This window comes from Eucyclogobius newberryi, unplaced genomic scaffold (assembly GCF_026437365.1).
Source record: "Eucyclogobius newberryi isolate DKJ021-1_F unplaced genomic scaffold, fEucNew1.0.hap1 SCAF_18, whole genome shotgun sequence".
NCBI lineage: Eukaryota > Metazoa > Chordata > Actinopteri > Gobiiformes > Gobiidae > Eucyclogobius > Eucyclogobius newberryi.
This window is the reverse complement of record NW_027315812.1, coordinates 35,162,366-35,188,833: the sequence shown is the minus strand read 5'-3', so window position 1 is coordinate 35,188,833 and position 26,468 is coordinate 35,162,366.

Here is a 26,468-nt window from a genome sequence, read left to right as displayed (position 1 = left end):
AGCACTAACACTAACACTAACACTAACACTAGCACTAGCACTAGCACTAACACTAACACTAACACTAACACTAACACTAGCACTAACACTAACACTAACACTAACACTAACACTAACACTAGCACTAGCACTAGCACTAACACTAACACTAACACTAACACTAACCCTAACCCTAACACTAGCACTAGCACTAACACTAACACTAACACTAACCCTAACACTAACCCTAACCCTAGCACTAACACTAACACTAACACTAACACTAACCCTAACACTAGCACTAACACTAACACTAGCACTAACACTAACACTAACACTAACACTAACCCTAACACTAACACTAACACTAACACTAACACTAACACTAACACTAACACTAACACTAGCACTAGCACTAACACTAACACTAACACTAACCCTAACACTAACTCTAACTCTAACCCTAACACTAACACTAACCCTAACACTAACACTAACCCTAACACTAACACTAACCCTAACCCTAACACTAACACTAACACTAGCACTAGCACTAACACTAACACTAACACTAACACTAGCACTATCACTAACACTAACACTAGCACTAACACTAACACTAACACTAACACTAACACTAACACTAACACTAACTCTAACTCTAACACTAACACTAACACTAACACTAACCCTAACACTAACACTAACACTAACACTAACACTATAACACTATAACACTAACACTAACCCTAACACTAACACTAACCCTAACACTGACACTAACACTAACACTAACACTAACACTATAACACTATAACACTAACACTAACACTAACACTAACACTATAACACTAACCCTAACACTAACACTAACACTATAACACTAACACTAACACTATAACACTATAACACTAACACTAACCCTAACACTAACACTAACCCTAACACTGACACTAACACTAACACTAACACTAACACTAACACTAACACTAACACTAACACTAACACTAACACTATAACACTATAACACTATAACACTAACACTAACACTAACACTAACACTATAACACTATAACACAATAACACTTACACTAACCCTAACACTAACACTAACACTATAACACTAACACTAACCCTAACACTATAACACTAACACTAACACTAACACTAACCCTATAACACTAACACTAACACTAACACTAACACACTAACACTAACACTAACACTAACACTAACCCTAACACTAACACTAACACTAACCCTAACCCTAACCCTAACACTAACACTAACACTAACACTAGCACTAGCACGAGCACGAGCACTAACACTAACACTAACACTAACACTATAACACTAACACTAACCCTAACACTAACCCTAACCCTAACACTAGCACTAACACTAACACTAACACTAACACTAACACTAACCCTAACCCTAACCCTAACACTAACACTAACCCTAACACTAACACTAACACTAACACTAGCACTAGCACTAGCACTAACACTAACACTAACACTAGCACTAGCACTAGCACTAGCACTAACACTAACACTAACACTAACACTAACACTAACACTAGCACTAACACTAACACTAACACTAACACTAACACTAGCACTAGCACTAGCACTAACACTAACACTAACACTAACACTAACACTAACCCTAACCCTAACACTAGCACTAGCACTAACACTAACACTAACACTAACACTAACCCTAACACTAACCCTAACCCTAACCCTAACCCTAGCACTAACACTAACACTAACACTAACACTAACACTAACCCTAACACTAGCACTAACACTAACACTAGCACTAGCACTAACACTAACACTAACACTAACACTAACACTAACCCTAACACTAACACTAACACTAACACTAACACTAACACTAACACTAACACTAGCACTAGCACTAACACTAACACTAACTCTAACTCTAACATTAACACTAACACTAACACTAACACTAACACTAACACTAAAACTATAACACTATAACACTAACACTAACACTAACACTATAACACTATAACACTAACCCTAACACTAATACTAACACTATAACACTAACACTAACACTATCCCTAACCCTAACCCTAACACTAACACTAACACTAACACTAGCACTAGCACTAACACTAACACTAACACTAACACTAGCACTAGCACTAGCACTAGCACTAACACTAACACTAACACTAACACTAACACTAGCACTAACACTAACACTAACACTAACACTAACACTAACACTAGCACTAGCACTAGCACTAACACTAACACTAACACTAACACTAACCATAACCCTAACACTAGGACTAGCACTAACACTAACACTAACACTAACACTAACCCTAACACTAACCCTAACCCTAACCCTAGCACTAACACTAACACTAACACTAACACTAACCCTAACACTAACACTAACACTAGCACTAGCACTAACACTAACACTAACACTAACACTAACACTAACACTTACCCTAACACTAACACTAACACTAACACTAGCACTAACACTAGCACTAGCACTAACACTAACACTAACACTAACTCTAACTCTAACACTAACACTAACACTAACACTAACACTAACACTATAACACTATAACACTAACACTAACACTATAACACTATAACACTATAACACTAACACTAACCCTAACACTAACACTATAACACTATAACACTATAACACTAACACTAACACTAACCCTAACACTATAACACTAACACTAACACTAACACTAACACTAGCACTAACACTAACACTAACACTAACACTAGCACTAGCACTAGCACTAACACTAACACTAACACTAACACTAACCCTAACACTAACCCTAACCCTAACCCTAGCACTAACACTAACACTAACACTAACACTAACACTAACCCTAACACTAGCACTAACACTAACACTAGCACTAGCACTAACACTAACACTAACACTAACACTAACACTAACACTAACCCTAACACTAACACTAACACTAACACTAACACTAACACTAACACTAGCACTAGCACTAACACTAACACTAACTCTAACTCTAACACTAACACTAACACTAACACTAACACTAAAACTATAACACTATAACACTAACACTAACACTAACACTATAACACTATAACACTAACCCTAACACTAATACTAACACTATAACACTAACACTAACACTAACCCTAACCCTAACACTAACACTAACACTAACACTAGCACTAGCACTAGCACTAACACTAACACTAACACTAACACTAGCACTAGCACTAGCACTAACACTAACACTAACACTAACACTAACACTAGCACTAACACTAACACTAACACTAACACTAACACTAACACTAGCACTAGCACTAGCACTAACACTAACACTAACACTAACACTAACCATAACCCTAACACTAGGACTAGCACTAACACTAACACTAACACTAACACTAACCCTAACACTAACCCTAACCCTAACCCTAGCACTAACACTAACACTAACACTAACACTAACCCTAACACTAACACTAACACTAGCACTAGCACTAGCACTAACACTAACACTAACACTAACACTTACCCTAACACTAACACTAACACTAACACTAACACTAACACTAACACTAACACTAACACTAGCACTATCACTAACACTAACACTAACACTAACTCTAACTCTAACACTAACACTAACACTAACACTAACACTAACACTATAACACTATAACACTAACACTAACACTATAACACTATAACACTATAACACTAACACTAACCCTAACACTAACACTATAACACTATAACACTATAACACTAACACTAACACTAACCCTAACACTATAACACTAACACTAACACTAACACTAACACTAGCACTAACACTAACACTAACACTAACACTAGCACTAGCACTAGCACTAACACTAACACTAACACTAACCCTAACCCTAACACTAGCACTAGCACTAACACTAACACTAACACTAACACTAACCCTAACACTAACCCTAACCCTAACCCTAACCCTAGCACTAACACTAACACTAACACTAACACTAACACTAACACTAACCCTAACCCTAACACTAGCACTAGCACTAACACTAACACTAACACTAACACTAACACTAACTCTAACTCTAACACTAACACTAACACTAACACTAACACTAACACTAACACTATAACACTATAACACTAACACTAACACTATAACACTATAACACTATAACAATAACACTAACCCTAACACTAATACTAACACTATAACACTAACACTAACACTAACACTAACACTAACACTAACACTAACACTATAACACTATAACACTATAACACTAACACTAACACTAACACTAACACCAACACCAACACTAACACTATAACACTATAACACTAACACTAACACTAACACTAACACTAACACTAACCCTAACCCTAACCCTAACCCTAGCACTAACACTAACACTAACACGAACACTAACCCTAACACTAGCACTAACACTAACACTAGCACTAGCACTAACACTAACACTAACACTAACACTAACACTAACCCTAACACTAACACTAACACTAACACTAACACTAGCACTAGCACTAGCACTAACACTAACACTAACACTAACACTAACTCTAACTCTAACACTAGCACTAACACTAACACTAACACTAACACTAACACTAACACTAACCCTAACCCTAACACTAGCACTAGCACTAACACTAACACTAACACTAACCCTAACACTAACCCTAACCCTAACCCTAGCACTAACACTAACACTAATACTAACCCTAACACTAGCACTAACACTAACACTAGCACTAGCACTAACACTAACACTAACACTAACACTAACAATAACCCTAACACTAACACTAACACTAACACTAACACTAACACTAGCACTAGCACTAACACTAACACTAACACTAACACTAACTCTAACTCTAACACTAACACTAACACTAACACTAACACTAACACTATAACACTATAACACTATAACACTAACACTAACACTATAACACTATAACACTAACACTAACACTAACACTATAACACTATAACACTATAACACTAACACTAACCCTAACACTAATACTAACACTATAACACTAACACTAACACTAACACTAACACTAACACTAACACTACACTATAACACTATAACACTATAACACTAACACTATAACACTATAACACAATAACACTTACACTAACCCTAACACTAACACTATAACACTATAACACTATAACACTAACACTAACACTAACCCTAACACTATAACACTAACACTAACACTAACACTAACACTAGCACTAACACTAACACTAACACTAACACTAACACTAGCACTAGCACTAGCACTAACACTAACACTAACACTAACACTAACACTAACCCTAACCCTAACACTAGCACTAACACTAACACTAACACTAACACTAACACTAACCCTAACACTAACTCTAACTCTAACACTAACACTAACACTAACACTAACACTAACACTAACACTATAACACTATAACACTAACACTAACACTATAACACTATAACACTATAACACTAACACTAACACTAACCCTAACACTAACACTAACCCTAACACTAACACTAACACTAACACTAACCCTAACACCAACACTAACACTAACCCTAACCCTAACCCTTACCGTAACACTAACACTAGCACTAGCACTAACACTAACACTAACACTAACACTAACCCTAACACTAACTCTAACTCTAACACTAACACTAACACTAACCCTAACACTGACACTAACACTAACACTAACACTAACACTAACACTAACACTATAGCACTATAACACTAACACTAACACTAACACTATAACACTATAACACTATAACACTAACACTAACCCTAACACTAACACTATAACACTATAACACTATAACACTAACACTAACACTAACACTAACACTAACACTAACACTATAACACTATAACACAATAACACTTGTACTAACCCTAACACTAACACTAACACTATAACACTATAACACTATAACACTATAACACTAACACTAACCCTAACACTATAACACTAACACTAACACTAACACTAACCCTATAACACTAACACTAACACTAACACACTAACACTAACACTAACCCTAACACTAACACTAACCCTAACCCTAACCCTAACCCTAACACTAACACTAACACTAACACTAACACTAACACTATAACACTAACACTAACCCTAACCCTAACACTAACCCTAACCCTAACCCTAACACTAGCACTAACACTAACACTAACACTAACCCTAACCCTAACACTAACACTAACACTAACACTAACACTAACACTAACACTAACACTAACACTAACACTAACACTAACACTAACACTAACCCTAACCCTAACCCTAACACTAACACTAGCACTAGCACTAGCACTAACACTAACACTAACACTAACACTAGCACTAGCACTATCACTAACACTAGCACTAGCACTAACAATAACACTAGCACTAACACTAACACTAACACTAACACTAACTCTAACACTAACACTAACACTAACACTAACACTAACCCTAACACTAACACTAGCACTAACACTAACACTAACACTAACACTAACACTAGCACTAGCACTAGCACTAACACTAACACTAACACTAACACTAACACTAACCCTAACCCTAACACTAGCACTAACACTAACACTAACACTAACACTAACACTAACCCTAACACTAACTCTAACTCTAACACTAACACTAACACTAACACTAACACTAACACTATAACACTATAACACTAACACTAACACTAACACTATAACACTATAACACTATAACACTAACACTAACACTAACACTAACACTATAACACTATAACACAATAACACTTACACTAACCCTAACACTAACACTAACACTATAACACTAACCCTAACACTATAACACTAACACTAACACTACCACTAACCCTATAACACTAACACTAACACTAACACACTAACACTAACACTAACACTAACACTAACCCTAACACTAACACTAACACTAACCCTAACCCTAACCCTAACACTAACACTAACACTAGCACTAGCACGAGCACTAACACTAACACTAACACTAACACTATAACACTAACACTAACCCTAACACTAACCCTAACCCTAACCCTAACACTAGCACTAACACTAACACTAACACTAACCCTAACCCTAACCCTAACCCTAACACTAACACTAACCCTAACACTAACACTAACACTAACACTAGCACTAGCACTAGCACTAACACTAACACTAACACTAGCACTAGCACTAGCACTAGCACTAACACTAACACTAACACTAACACTAGCACTAACACTAACACTAACACTAACACTAGCACTAGCACTAGCACTAACACTAACACTAACACTAACACTAACACTAACCCTAACCCTAACACTAGCACTAGCACTAACACTAACACTAACAATAACACTAACACTAACTCTAACACTAACCCTAACCCTAACCCTAGCACTAACACTAACACTAACACTAACACTAACACTAACCCTAACACTAGCACTAACACTAACTCTAGCACTAGCACTAACACTAACACTAACACTAACACTAACACTAACACTAACCCTAACACTAACACTAACACTAACACTAACACTAGCACTAGCACTAACACTAACACTAATACTAACACTAACTCTAACTCTAACCCTAGCACTAACACTAACACTAACACGAACACTAACCCTAACACTAGCACTAACACTAACACTAACACTAGCACTAGCACTAACACTAACACTAACACTAACACTAACCCTAACACTAACACTAACACTAACACTAACACTAGCACTAGCACTAGCACTAACACTAACCCTAACACTAACACTAACACTAACACTAACACTAGCACTAGCACTAGCACTAACACTAACACTAACACTAACACTAACCCTAACACTAACCCTAACCCTAACCCTAGCACTAACACTAACACTAACACTAACACTAACACTAACCCTAACACTAGCACTAACACTAACACTAGCACTAGCACTAACACTAACACTAACACTAACACTAACACTAACACTAACCCTAACACTAACACTAACACTAACACTAACACTAACACTAACACTAGCACTAGCACTAACACTAACACTAACTCTAACTCTAACACTAACACTAACACTAACACTAACACTAACACTAAAACTATAACACTATAACACTAACACTAACACTAACACTATAACACTATAACACTAACCCTAACACTAATACTAACACTATAACACTAACACTAACACTAACCCTAACCCTAACACTAACACTAACACTAACACTAGCACTAGCACTAGCACTAACACTAACACTAACACTAACACTAGCACTAGCACTAGCACTAACACTAACACTAACACTAACACTAACACTAGCACTAACACTAACACTAACACTAACACTAACACTAACACTAGCACTAGCACTAGCACTAACACTAACACTAACACTAACACTAACCATAACCCTAACACTAGGACTAGCACTAACACTAACACTAACACTAACACTAACCCTAACACTAACCCTAACCCTAACCCTAGCACTAACACTAACACTAACACTAACACTAACCCTAACACTAACACTAACACTAGCACTAGCACTAACACTAACACTAACACTAACACTTACCCTAACACTAACACTAACACTAACACTAACACTAACACTAACACTAACACTAACACTAGCACTATCACTAACACTAACACTAACACTAACTCTAACTCTAACACTAACACTAACACTAACACTAACACTAACACTATAACACTATAACACTAACACTAACACTATAACACTATAACACTATAACACTAACACTAACCCTAACACTAACACTATAACACTATAACACTATAACACTAACACTAACACTAACCCTAACACTATAACACTAACACTAACACTAACACTAACACTAGCACTAACACTAACACTAACACTAACACTAGCACTAGCACTAGCACTAACACTAACACTAACACTAACCCTAACCCTAACACTAGCACTAGCACTAACACTAACACTAACACTAACACTAACCCTAACACTAACCCTAACCCTAACCCTAACCCTAGCACTAACACTAACACTAACACTAACACTAACACTAACACTAACCCTAACCCTAACACTAGCACTAGCACTAACACTAACACTAACACTAACACTAACACTAACTCTAACTCTAACACTAACACTAACACTAACACTAACACTAACACTAACACTAACACTATAACACTATAACACTAACACTAACACTATAACACTATAACACTATAACAATAACACTAACCCTAACACTAATACTAACACTATAACACTAACACTAACACTAACACTAACACTAACACTAACACTAACACTATAACACTATAACACTATAACACTAACACTAACACTAACACTAACACTATAACACTAACACTAACATTAGCCCTATAACACTAACACTAACACTAACACTAACACTATAACTCTATAACACTATAACACTAACACTAACACTAACACTATAACACTATAACACTATAACACTAACACTAACACTAACACTAACACTAACACTAACACTAACACTATAACACTATAACACTAACACTAACACTAACACTATAACACTATAACACAATAACACTAACACTTACACTAACCCTAACACTAACACTAACACTATAACACTATAACACTATAACACTAACACTAACACTAACACTAACCCTAACACTATAACACTAACACTAACACTAACACTAACACTAACACTAACACTAACACACTAACACTAACACTAACACTATAACACTATAACACTATAACACTAACACTAACACTATAACACTATAACACTAACACTAACACTAACACCAACACCAACACTAACACTATAACACTATAACACTAACACTAACACTAACACTAACACTAACCCTAACCCTAACCCTAACCCTAGCACTAACACTAACACTAACACTAACACGAACACTAACCCTAACACTAGCACTAACACTAACACTAGCACTAGCACTAACACTAACACTAACACTAACACTAACACTAACCCTAACACTAACACTAACACTAACACTAACACTAGCACTAGCACTAGCACTAACACTAACACTAACACTAACACTAACTCTAACTCTAACACTAGCACTAACACTAACACTAACACTAACACTAACACTAACACTAACCCTAACCCTAACACTAGCACTAGCACTAACACTAACACTAACACTAACCCTAACACTAACCCTAACCCTAACCCTAGCACTAACACTAACACTAATACTAACCCTAACACTAGCACTAACACTAACACTAGCACTAGCACTAACACTAACACTAACACTAACACTAACAATAACCCTAACACTAACACTAACACTAACACTAACACTAACACTAGCACTAGCACTAACACTAACACTAACACTAACACTAACTCTAACTCTAACACTAACACTAACACTAACACTAACACTAACACTATAACACTATAACACTATAACACTAACACTAACACTATAACACTATAACACTAACACTAACACTAACACTATAACACTATAACACTATAACACTAACACTAACACTAACCCTAACACTAATACTAACACTATAACACTAACACTAACACTAACACTAACACTAACACTAACACTACACTATAACACTATAACACTATAACACTAACACTATAACACTATAACACTATAACACTAACACTAACACTATAACACTATAACACTAACACTAACACTAACCCTAACACTATAACACTAACACTAACACTAACACTAACACTAGCACTAACACTAACACTAACACTAACACTAACACTAGCACTAGCACTAGCACTAACACTAACACTAACACTAACACTAACACTAACCCTAACCCTAACACTAGCACTAACACTAACACTAACACTAACACTAACACTAACCCTAACACTAACTCTAACTCTAACACTAACACTAACACTAACACTAACACTAACACTAACACTATAACACTATAACACTAACACTAACACTATAACACTATAACACTATAACACTAACACTAACACTAACCCTAACACTAACACTAACCCTAACACTAACACTAACACTAACACTAACCCTAACACCAACACTAACACTAACCCTAACCCTAACCCTTACCGTAACACTAACACTAGCACTAGCACTAACACTAACACTAACACTAACACTAACCCTAACACTAACTCTAACTCTAACACTAACACTAACACTAACCCTAACACTGACACTAACACTAACACTAACACTAACACTAACACTAACACTATAGCACTATAACACTAACACTAACACTAACACTATAACACTATAACACTATAACACTAACACTAACCCTAACACTAACACTATAACACTATAACACTATAACACTAACACTAACACTAACACTAACACTAACACTATAACACTATAACACAATAACACTTGTACTAACCCTAACACTAACACTAACACTATAACACTATAACACTATAACACTATAACACTAACACTAACCCTAACACTATAACACTAACACTAACACTAACACTAACCCTATAACACTAACACTAACACTAACACACTAACACTAACACTAACCCTAACACTAACACTAACCCTAACCCTAACCCTAACCCTAACACTAACACTAACACTAACACTAACACTAACACTATAACACTAACACTAACCCTAACCCTAACACTAACCCTAACCCTAACCCTAACACTAGCACTAACACTAACACTAACACTAACCCTAACCCTAACACTAACACTAACACTAACACTAACACTAACACTAACACTAACACTAACACTAACACTAACACTAACACTAACACTAACCCTAACCCTAACCCTAACACTAACACTAGCACTAGCACTAGCACTAACACTAACACTAACACTAACACTAGCACTAGCACTATCACTAACACTAGCACTAGCACTAACAATAACACTAGCACTAACACTAACACTAACACTAACACTAACTCTAACACTAACACTAACACTAACACTAACACTAACCCTAACACTAACACTAGCACTAACACTAACACTAACACTAACACTAACACTAGCACTAGCACTAGCACTAACACTAACACTAACACTAACACTAACACTAACCCTAACCCTAACACTAGCACTAACACTAACACTAACACTAACACTAACACTAACCCTAACACTAACTCTAACTCTAACACTAACACTAACACTAACACTAACACTAACACTATAACACTATAACACTAACACTAACACTAACACTATAACACTATAACACTATAACACTAACACTAACACTAACACTAACACTATAACACTATAACACAATAACACTTACACTAACCCTAACACTAACACTAACACTATAACACTAACCCTAACACTATAACACTAACACTAACACTACCACTAACCCTATAACACTAACACTAACACTAACACACTAACACTAACACTAACACTAACCCTAACACTAACACTAACACTAACCCTAACCCTAACCCTAACACTAACACTAACACTAGCACTAGCACGAGCACTAACACTAACACTAACACTAACACTATAACACTAACACTAACCCTAACACTAACCCTAACCCTAACCCTAACACTAGCACTAACACTAACACTAACACTAACACTAACCCTAACCCTAACCCTAACCCTAACACTAACACTAACCCTAACACTAACACTAACACTAACACTAGCACTAGCACTAGCACTAACACTAACACTAACACTAGCACTAGCACTAGCACTAGCACTAACACTAACACTAACACTAACACTAGCACTAACACTAACACTAACACTAACACTAGCACTAGCACTAGCACTAACACTAACACTAACACTAACACTAACACTAACCCTAACCCTAACACTAGCACTAGCACTAACACTAACACTAACAATAACACTAACACTAACTCTAACACTAACCCTAACCCTAACCCTAGCACTAACACTAACACTAACACTAACACTAACACTAACCCTAACACTAGCACTAACACTAACTCTAGCACTAGCACTAACACTAACACTAACCCTAACACTAACACTAACACTAACACTAACACTAGCACTAGCACTAACACTAACACTAATACTAACACTAACTCTAACTCTAACCCTAGCACTAACACTAACACTAACACGAACACTAACCCTAACACTAGCACTAACACTAACACTAACACTAGCACTAGCACTAACACTAACACTAACACTAACACTAACCCTAACACTAACACTAACACTAACACTAACACTAGCACTAGCACTAGCACTAACACTAACACTAACACTAACTCTAACTCTAACACTAGCACTAACGCTAACACTAACACTAACACTAACACTAACACTAACACTAACACTAACCCTAACACTAGCACTAACACTAACACTAACACTAACCCTAACACTAACCCTAACCCTAACCCTAGCACTAACACTAACACTAACACTAACCCTAACACTAACACTAGCACTAACACTAACACTAACACTAACACTAACACTAGCACTAGCACTAGCACTAACACTAACACTAACACTAACACTAACACTAACCCTAACCCTAACACTAGCACTAACACTAACACTAACACTAACACTAACACTAACCCTAACACTAACTCTAACTCTAACACTAACACTAACACTAACACTAACACTAACACTATAACACTATAACACTAACACCAACACTATAACACTATAACACTATAACACTAACACTAACACTAACACTAACACTATAACACTATAACACAATAACACTTACACTAACCCTAACACTAACACTAACACTATAACACTAACCCTAACACTATAACACTAACACTAACCCTAACACTAACCCTAACCCTAACACTAGCACTAACACTAACACTAACACTAACACTAACCCTAACCCTAACCCTAACACTAACACTAACCCTAACACTAACACTAACACTAACACTAGCACTAGCACTAGCACTAACACTAACACTAACACTAGCACTAGCACTAGCACTAGCACTAACACTAACACTAACACTAACACTAGCACTAACACTAACACTAACACTAACACTAGCACTAGCACTAGCACTAACACTAACACTAACACTAACACTAACCCTAACCCTAACACTAGCACTAGCACTAACACTAACACTAACAATAACACTAACACTAACTCTAACACTAACCCTAACCCTAACCCTAGCACTAACACTAACACTAACACTAACACTAACACTAACCCTAACACTAGCACTAACACTAACTCTAGCACTAGCACTAACACTAACACTAACACTAACACTAACACTAACACTAACCCTAACACTAACACTAACACTAACACTAACACTAGCACTAGCACTAACACTAACACTAATACTAACACTAACTCTAACTCTAACACTAACACTAACACTAACACTAACCCTAACCCTAACCCTAACCCTAACCCTAGCACTAACACTAACACTAACACGAACACTAACCCTAACACTAGCACTAACACTAACACTAACACTAGCACTAGCACTAACACTAACACTAACACTAACACTAACCCTAACACTAACACTAACACTAACACTAACACTAGCACTAGCACTAGCACTAACACTAACACTAACACTAACACTAACTCTAACTCTAACACTAGCACTAACACTAACACTAACACTAACACTAACACTAACACTAACCCTAACACTAGCACTAACACTAACACTAGCACTAGCACTAACACTAACACTAACACTAACACTAACCCTAACACTAACACTAACACTAACACTAACACTAACACTAGCACTAGCACTAACACTAACACTAACACTAACACTAACACTAACACTAACACTAACACTAGCACTAGCACTAACACTAACACTAACACTAACACTAACACTAGCACTAACACTAACACTAGCACTAGCACTAACACTAACACTAACACTAACACTAACCCTAACACTAACACTAACACTAACACTAACACTAACACTAGCACTAGCACTAACACTAACTCTAACTCTAACACTAACACTAACACTAACACTAACACTAACACTATAACACTATAACACTATAACACTAACACTAACACTATAACACTATAACACTAACACTAACACTAACACTATAACACTATAACACTATAACACTAACACTAACCCTAACACTAATACTAACACTATAACACTAACACTAAACACTAACACTAACACTAACACTAACACTATAACACTATAACACTATAACACTAACACTAACACTATAACACTATAACACAATAACACTTACACTAACCCTAACACTAACACTATAACACTATAACACTATAACACTAACACTAACACTAACCCTAACACTATAACACTAACACTAACACTAACACTAACACTAGCACTAACACTAACACTAACACTAACACTAACACTAGCACTAGCACTAGCACTAACACTAACACTAACACTAACACTAACACTAACCCTAACCCTAACACTAGCACTAACACTAACACTAACACTAACCCTAACACTAACTCTAACTCTAACACTAACACTAACACTAACACTAACACTAACACTATAACACTATAACACTAACACTAACACTATAACACTATAACACTATAACACTAACACTAACACTAACCCTAACACTAACACTAACCCTAACACTAACACTAACAATAACACTAACCCTAACACCAACACTAACACTAACCCTAACCCTAACCCTTACCCTAACACTAACACTAGCACTAGCACTAACACTAACACTAACACTAACCCTAACACTAACTCTAACTCTAACACTAACACTAACACTAACCCTAACACTGACACTAACACTAACACTAACACTAACACTAACACTAACACTATAACACTATAACACTAACACTAACACTAACACTAACACTATAACACTATAACACTATAACACTAACACTAACCCTAACACTAACACTATAACACTATAACACTATAACACTAACACTAACACTAACACTAACACTATAACACTATAACACAATAACACTTGTACTAACCCTAACACTAACACTAACACTATAACACTATAACACTATAACACTAACACTAACCCTAACACTATAACACTAACACTAACACTAACACTAACACACTAACACTAACACTAACACTAACCCTAACACTAACACTAACCCTAACCCTAACACTAACACTAACAATATAACACTAACCCTAACCCTAACACTAACCCTAACCCTAACCCTAACACTAGCACTAACACTAACACTAACACTAACCCTAACCCTAACACTAACACTAACACTAACACTAACACTAACACTAACACTAACACTAACCCTAACCCTAACACTAACACTAACACTAGCACTAGCACTAGCACTAACACTAACACTAACACTAACACTAGCACTAGCACTAACACTAACACTAGCACTAGCACTAACAATAACACTAGCACTAACACTAACACTAACACTAACACTAACTCTAACACTAACACTAACACTAACACTAACACTAACACTAACACTAACACTAACACTAACACTAACACTAACACTAACACTAACCCTAACCCTAACACTAACACTAACACTAACTCTAACACTATAACCCTAACACTAACACTAACACTAACAATATAACACTAACACTAACACTAACACTAACACTAACTCTAACACTAACACTTACACTAACACTAACACTAACACTAACACTAACCCTAACACTAACTCTAACACTAACACTATAACACTAACACTAACACTAACACTAACACTAACTCTAACACTAACACTAACACTTACACTAACACTAACACTAACACTAACATTATAACACTAACACTAACCCTAACACTAACCCTAACACTAACACTAACCCTGACACTAACCCTAACCCTAACACTAACACTAACACTAACACTAACACTATAACACTATAACACTAACACTAACCCTAACACTAACACTAACCCTAACACTGACACTAACACTAACACTAACACTAACACTAACACTAACACTAACACTATAACACTATAACACTAACACTAACACTATAACACTATAACACTATAACACTAACCCTAACACTAACACTATAACACTATAACACTATAACACTAACACTAACACTAACACTATAACACTATAACACTATAACACTAACACTAACACTAACACTATAACACTATAACACAATAACACTTACACTAACCCTAACACTAACACTAACACTATAACACTATAACACTATAACACTAACACTAACCCTAACACTATAACACTAACACTAACACTAACCCTATAACACTAACACTAACACTAACACTAACACACTAACACTAACACTAACACTAACCCTAACACTAACACTAACACTAACCCTAACCCTAACCCTAACACTAACCCTAACACTAACACTAACACTAGCACTAGCACGAGCACTAACACTAACACTAGCACTAACACTAACACTAACACTAACACTAGCACTAGCATTAACACTAACACTAACCCTAACCCTAACACTAGCACTAGCACTAACACTAACACTAACACTAACCCTAGCACTAACACTAACACTAACACTAACACTAACCCTAGCACTAACACTAACACTAGCACTAGCACTAACACTAACACTAGCACTAACACTAACACTAGCACTAACACTAACACTAGCACTAGCACTAACACTAACACTAGCACTAACACTAACACTAACACTAACACTAACTCTAACTCTAACACTAACACTAACACTAACCCTAACACTAACACTAACACTAACACTAACACTAACCCTAACCCTAACCCTAGCACTAACACTAACACTAACACTAACACTAACCCTAGCACTAACACTAACACTAACACTAGCACTAGCACTAACACTAACACTAGCACTAACACTAACACTAGCACTAACACTAACACTAGCACTAGCACTAACACTAACACTAACACTAGCACTAACACTAACACTAACACTAACACTAACACTAACTCTAACTCTAACACTAACACTAACCCTGACACTAACCCTAACACTAACACTAACACTATAACACTATAACACTAACACTAACCCTAACACTAACACTAACCCTAACACTGACACTAACACTAACACTAACACTAACACTAACACTAACACTAACACACTAACACTATAACACTATAACACTATAACACTATAACACTAACACTAACACTAACACTAACACTAACACTAACACTATAACACTAACACTAACCCTAACACTAACACTAACACTAACACTAACACTAACACTATAACACTATAACACTAACACTAACACTAACACTAACCCTAACACTAACACTATCCCTAACACTAACACTAACACTAACACTAACACTAACACTAACACTAACACTAACCCTAACCCTAACACTAACACTAACACTAACACTAGCACTAGCACTAACACTAACACTAACACTAACCCTAACACTAACTCTAACTCTAACACTAACACTAACACTAACACTAACACTAACCCTAACACTAACACTAGCTCTAACTCTAACACTAACACTAACACTAACACTAACACTAACACTAACACTAACCCTAACCCTAACACTAACACTAACTCTAACACTATAACCCTAACACTAACACTAACACTAACAATATAACACTAACACTAACACTAACACTAACACTAACACTAACTCTAACACTAACACTTACACTAACACTAACACTAACACTAACACTAACCCTAACACTAACTCTAACACTAACACTATGACACTAACACTAACACTAACACTAACACTAACACTAACACTAACTCTAACACTAACACTTACACTAACACTAACACTAACACTAACATTATAACACTAACACTAACCCTAACACTAACCCTAACACTAACACTAACCCTGACACTAACCCTAACCCTAACACTAACACTAACACTAACACTAACACTATAACACTATAACACTAACACTAACCCTAACACTAACACTAACCCTAACACTGACACTAACACTAACACTAACACTAACACTAACACTAACACTATAACACTATAACACTAACACTAACACTAACACTATAACACTATAACACTAACCCTAACACTAACACTATAACACTATAACACTATAACACTAACACTAACACTAACACTATAACACTATAACACTATAACACTAACACTAACACTAACACTATAACACTATAACACAATAACACTTACACTAACCCTAACACTAACACTAACACTATAACACTATAACACTATAACACTAACACTAACCCTAACACTATAACACTAACACTAACACTAACCCTATAACACTAACACTAACCCTAACACTAACACTTACACTAACCCTAACCCTAACACTAACACTAACACTAACACTAGCACTAGCACGAGCACGAGCACGTACACTAACACTAAAACTAACACTAACACTATAACACTAACACTAACCCTAACACTAACCCTAACCCTAACCCTAACACTAACACTAACCCTAACACTAACACTAACACTAACCCTAACCCTAACCCTAACACTAACACTAACACTAGCACTAGCACTAGCACTAACACTAACACTAACACTAACACTAGCACTAACACTAACACTAACACTAACACTAGCACTAGCACTAACACTAACACTAACCCTAACCCTAACACTAGCACTAGCACTAGCACTAACACTAACACTAACACTAACCCTAGCACTAACACTAACACTAACACTAACACTAACCCTAGCACTAACACTAACACTAGCACTAGCACTAACACTAACACTAGCACTAACACTAACACTAGCACTAACACTAACACTAGCACTAGCACTAACACTAACACTAGCACTAACACTAACACTAATACTAACACTAACTCTAACTCTAACACTAACACTAACACTAACCCTAACACTAACACTAACACTAACACTAACACTAACCCTAACCCTAACCCTAGCACTAACACTAACACTAACACTAACACTAACCCTAGCACTAACACTAACACTAGCACTAGCACTAACACTAACACTAGCACTAGCACTAACACTAACACTAGCACTAACACTAACACTAGCACTAGCACTAACACTAACACTAGCACTAACACTAACACTAACACTAACACTAACACTAACTCTAACTCTAACACTAACACTAACCCTGACACTAACCCTAACACTAACACTAACACTATAACACTATAACACTAACACTAACCCTAACACTAACACTAACACTAACCCTAACCCTAACACTGACACTAACACTAACACTAACACTAACACTAACACTAACACTAACACACTAACACTATAACACTATAACACTATAACACTATAACACTAACACTAACACTAACACTAACACTAACACTATAACACTAACACTAACCCTAACACTAACACTAACACTAACACTAACACTATAACACTATAACACTAACACTAACACTAACACTAACCCTAACACTAACACTAACCCTAACACGAACACTAACACTAACACTAACACTAACACTAACACTAACACTAACCCTAACCCTAACCCTAACACTAACACTAACACTAGCACTAGCACTAACACTAACACTAACACTAACCCTAACACTAACTCTAACTCTAACACTAACACTAACACTAACACTAACACTAACCCTAACACTAACACTAGCTCTAACTCTAACACTAACACTAACACTAACACTAACACTAACCCTAACCCTAACACTAACACTAACTCTAACACTAACACTATAACCCTAACACTAACACTAACACTAACACTAACAATATAACACTAACACTAACACTAACACTAACACTAACTCTAACACTAACACTTACACTAACACTAACACTAACCCTAACACTAACTCTAACACTAACACTATAACACTAACACTAACACTAACACTAACACTAACTCTAACACTAACACTTACACTAACACTAACACTAACACTAACACTAACATTATAACACTAACACTAACCCTAACACTAACACTAACACTAACCCTGACACTAACCCTAACCCTAACACTAACACTAACACTAACACTATAACACTATAACACTAACACTAACCCTAACACTAACACTAACCCTAACACTGACACTAACACTAACACTAACACTAACACTATAACACTATAACACTAACACTAACACTAACACTATAACACTATAACACTATAACACTAACACTAACCCTAACACTAACACTATAACACTATAACACTATAACACTAACACTAACACTAACACTATAACACTATAACACTATAACACTAACACTAACACTAACACTATAACACTATTACACTATAACACAATAACACTTACACTAACACTAACACTAACACTATAACACTATAACACTATAACACTAACACTAAAACTAACACTAACACTAACACTAACTCTAACACTAACACTTACACTAACACTAACACTATAACACTATAACACTATAACACTAACACTAACTCTAACACTAACACTAACACTAACTCTAACACTAACACTTACACTAACACTAACACTAACACTAACATTATAACACTAACACTAACCCTAACACTAACCCTAACCCTAACACTAACACTAACACTAACACTAACCCTGACACTAACCCTAACCCTAACACTAACACTAACACTAACACTAACACTAACACTATAACACTATAACACTAACACTAACCCTAACACTAACACTAACCCTAACACTGACACTAACACTAACACTAACACTAACACTAACACTAACACTAACACTAACACTATAACACTATAACACTAACACTAACACTATAACACTATAACACTATAACACTAACACTAACCCTAACACTAACACTATAACACTATAACACTATAACACTAACACTAACACTAACACTAACACTAACACTATAACACTATAACACTATAACACTAACACTAACACTAACACTAACACTATAACACAATAACACTTACACTACACTATAACACTATAACACTATAACACTAACACTAACCCTAACACTATAACAATAACACTAACACTAACACTAACACTAACCCTATAACACTAACACTAACACTAACACTAACACACTAACACTAACACTAACACTAACCCTAACACTAACACTAACACTAACCCTAACCCTAACCCTAACCCTAACACTAACACTAACACTAGCACTAGCACTAACACTAACACTAACACTAACCCTAACACTAACACTAACCCTAATTCTAACCCTAACCCTAACCCTAACCCTAACCCTAACACTAACCCTAACACTAACACTAACACTAACACTAACACTAACACTAACCCTAACCCTAACCCTAACACTAACACTAGCACTAGCACTAGCACTAACACTAACACTAACACTAACACTAGCACTAACACTAACACTAACACTAACACTAACACTATAACACTAACACTAACACTATAACACTATAACACAATAACACTAACACTAACCCTAACACTAACACTAAATAACACTATAACACTAACACTAACACTAACACTAACACTAACACACTAACACTAACACTAACCCTAACCCTAACACTAACACTAACCCTAACACTAACACTAACACTAACCCTAACACTAACACTAACACTAACACTAACACTAACCCTAACACTAACACTAACACTAACACTAACCCTAACCCTAACACTAACACTAACCTTAACCCTAACACTAACACTAACACTAACACTAACACTAACCCTAACACACTAACACTAACACTATAACACTATAACACTATAACACAATAACACTAACACTAACCCTAACACTAACACACACTAACACTAACACTAACACTAACACTAACACTATAACACTAACACTAACACTAACACTAACACTAACACTATAACACTAACCCTAACACTAACACTAACACTAACACTAACACTAACACTAACACTATAACACTAACCCTAACACTAACACTAACACTAACACTAACACTAACACTAACACTATAACACTAACCCTAACACTAACACTAACACTATAACACTAACCCTAACACTAACACTAACACTAACACTAACACTAACACTAACACTAACACTAACACTATAACACTAACCCTAACACTAACACTAACACTATAACACTAACCCTAACACTAACACTAACACTAACACTAACACTAACACTAACCGGTTTTGGAAGCCCATTTATTTTCATAGGAATTTTGAATTTTAAGCTCTTTCTTTGAAATGGGATATTTGTTTGTTTGAGGTTTAAATGAGGTTCAAATAAAATGTGTTTTTAATGTTATAAAACATTTTCAATTGCATTTTCATACAAATTGTGCTCTACAAATAACATTTGATTATGGTAAAAAAAGAAAAAGTCCAGGCTTTAGATTAAGGCACTGCAAAACCACAATATACACGTTTAGTAAATGTAACAATAAATCAAAGTTACTGTAATTATTCAACATAACTTAACAATAGCTTGGCAAGTGCTTGTAGTATAATGTGCTTATTGATGCAATAGCAAATGTATTTATTAACCCTTTTTTCAGTTATTAGCAAAGTATAAACATGTTTATTAAGGAATTGAACATGAATACATCACTTGTCTTTTGATAGTAGTATGATATGAAGCTTATTAATGCTCTTACATGTATTGTACATGTATTGTACATTTTATTAATTGCTTTTTAACAGCTTTTAAGTTCTATTTACAAAAGTTTTCAAATGCCTTATAGGTGCTTGTACGTAACTTACAAGTACTTATTAACACAAAACAATACTGATGCTGCTATTCACAAAATGTTCAAATGTGATGACAGTGATATTGCACAGAACAAGCTGTTCAGTTTAAACAAGTGCAAGACATAAATATCTTTAAATAACATATATACATCTATAAATAAGTCCAGGTAGAATTTTCTATGTAAAGGAACCAAAAAATGAGGTACGAGGCAAAAGGAGATGAAAGGCTCCTGCCAGCCACCTGTCGGCCCCGCCCAGTGGTGTTGTATTTCACACTTTTTCATGTCAATAGTTTTGGTTTTTTTGCAATGTTTTAATTGTTGTTTCCGGTTTGATTTATTATGTCAATCAATCAATCCAAATTCTTCCTATGCAAACTTTCTGTCTCACACCATTACAACCTCTCAGTTGTTGAAGTTGTGATTGTGATTACATAAGACCACCCAAAGCACCCGGCCTGTTATTTCTGCCCCCCTAACCCGGGCCAGGCTAAGTCTCAGCTGTTGTCTATTTTAGTCCAAGCGTCAGTCTGAGCATTCAGCACCTGGAGTTGTCCTGGAGTCCAGCCCCAATGTACTCGCCAGTGATATTTGGGAGGTCTAAGAGGAAGTGCTAGATGCCTGACATGATTAAAGTGCAAGATGAACTGCGGATATGAAACTGAGCTTAAGTGTTCCAGACATAATACAGTGAAGCATGAGCAATAATGGTGGAGCTCAAATCAATTCGATTTAAGTGTCTTGAAATAGGCCCATTTGTGTTAAAGGAGACCTATCCTTTAAAAGTGTGGGGCGCAGCTGTTTGGGCGCTGAGCCCTGCCGAGGAGGCGTGAGGCGTCTGGAGAAATGTGCCCGTGACACACGTATTCTGAGCAACAGATAAACGCCCAGTGCGAACACGGGGTTAATGTCTAAAAACGAGAGAGTGGGTCAGTCTGCCTCTGTGCCACTCACAGGTGTCTGTCCCTCCACAGTCCCTCTAGACCTCTGTCTCTGGTGCTTCTGTCCCTCCAGAGCCCCTCTGCACCTCTGTCTCAGGTGCTTCTGTCCCTCCACAGTCCCTCTAGACCTCTGTCTCTGGTGCTTCTGTCCCTCCACAGTCCCTCTGCACCTCTGTCTCTGGTGCTTCTGTCCCTCCACAGTCCCTCTAGACCTCTGTCTCTGGTGCTTCTGTCCCTCCACAGTCCCTCTGCACCTCTGTCTCTGGTGCTTCTGTCCCTCCACAGTCCCTCTAGACCTCTGTCTCTGGTGCTTCTGTCCCTCCACAGTCCCTCTAGACCTCTGTCTCTGGTGCTTCTGTCCCTCCACAGTCCCTCTAGACCTCTGTCTCTGGTGCTTCTGTCCCTCCACAGTCCCTCTGCACCTCTGTCTCTGGTGCTTCTGTCCCTCCACAGTCCCTCTGCACCTCTCTCTCTGGTTCTTCTGTCCCTCCACAGTCCCTCTGCACCTCTGTCTCAGGTGCTTCTGTCCCTCCACAGCCCCTCTAGACCTCTGTCTCTGGTGCTTCTGTCCCTCCACAGTCCCTCTGCATCTCTGTCTCTGGTGCTTCTGTCCCTCCACAGTCCCTCTGCACATCTGTCTCTGGTGCTTCTGTCCCTCCACAGCCCCTCTAGACCTCTATCTCTGGTGCTTCTGTCCCTCCACAGTCCCTCTGCATCTCTGTCTCTGGTTCTTCTGTCCCTCCACAGTCCCTCTGCACCTCTGTCTCTGGTGCTTCTGTCCCCCCACAGCCCCTCTAGACCTCTGTCTCTGGTTCTTCTGTCCCTCCACAGCCCCTCTGCACCTCTGTCTCTGGTTCTTCTGTCCCTCCACAGTCCCTCTGCACCTCTGTCTCTGGTGCTTCTGTCCCTCCACAGTCCCTCTGCACCTCTGTCTCTGGTTCTTCTGTCCCTCCACAGTCCCTCTGCACCTCTGTCTCTGGTGCTTCTGTCCCTCCACAGTCCCTCTGCATCTCTGTCTCTGGTGCTTCTGTCCCTCCACAGCCCCTCTAGACCTCTGTCTCTGGTGCTTCTGTCCCTCCACAGTCCCTCTGCACCTCTGTCTCTGGTGCTTCTGTCCCTCCACAGTCCCTCTAGACCTCTGTCTCTGGTGCTTCTGTCCCTCCACAGCCCCTCTGCACCTCTGTCTCTGGTGCTTCTGTCCCTCCACAGTCCCTCTGCACCTCTGTCTCTGGTGCTTCTGTCCCTCCACAGTCCCTCTGCACCTCTCTCTCTGGTTCTTCTGTCCCTCTACAGTCCCTCTGCACCTCTGTCTCTTGTGCTTCTGTCCCTCCACAGCCCCTCTAGACCTCTGTCTCTGGTGCTTCTGTCCCTCCACAGTCCCTCTGCATCTCTGTCTCTGGTGCTTCTGTCCCTCCACAGTCCCTCTGCACATCTGTCTCTGGTGCTTCTGTCCCTCCACAGTCCCTCTGCATCTCTGTCTCTGGTGCTTCTGTCCCTCCACAGTCCCTCTAGACCTCTGTCTCTGGTGCTTCTGTC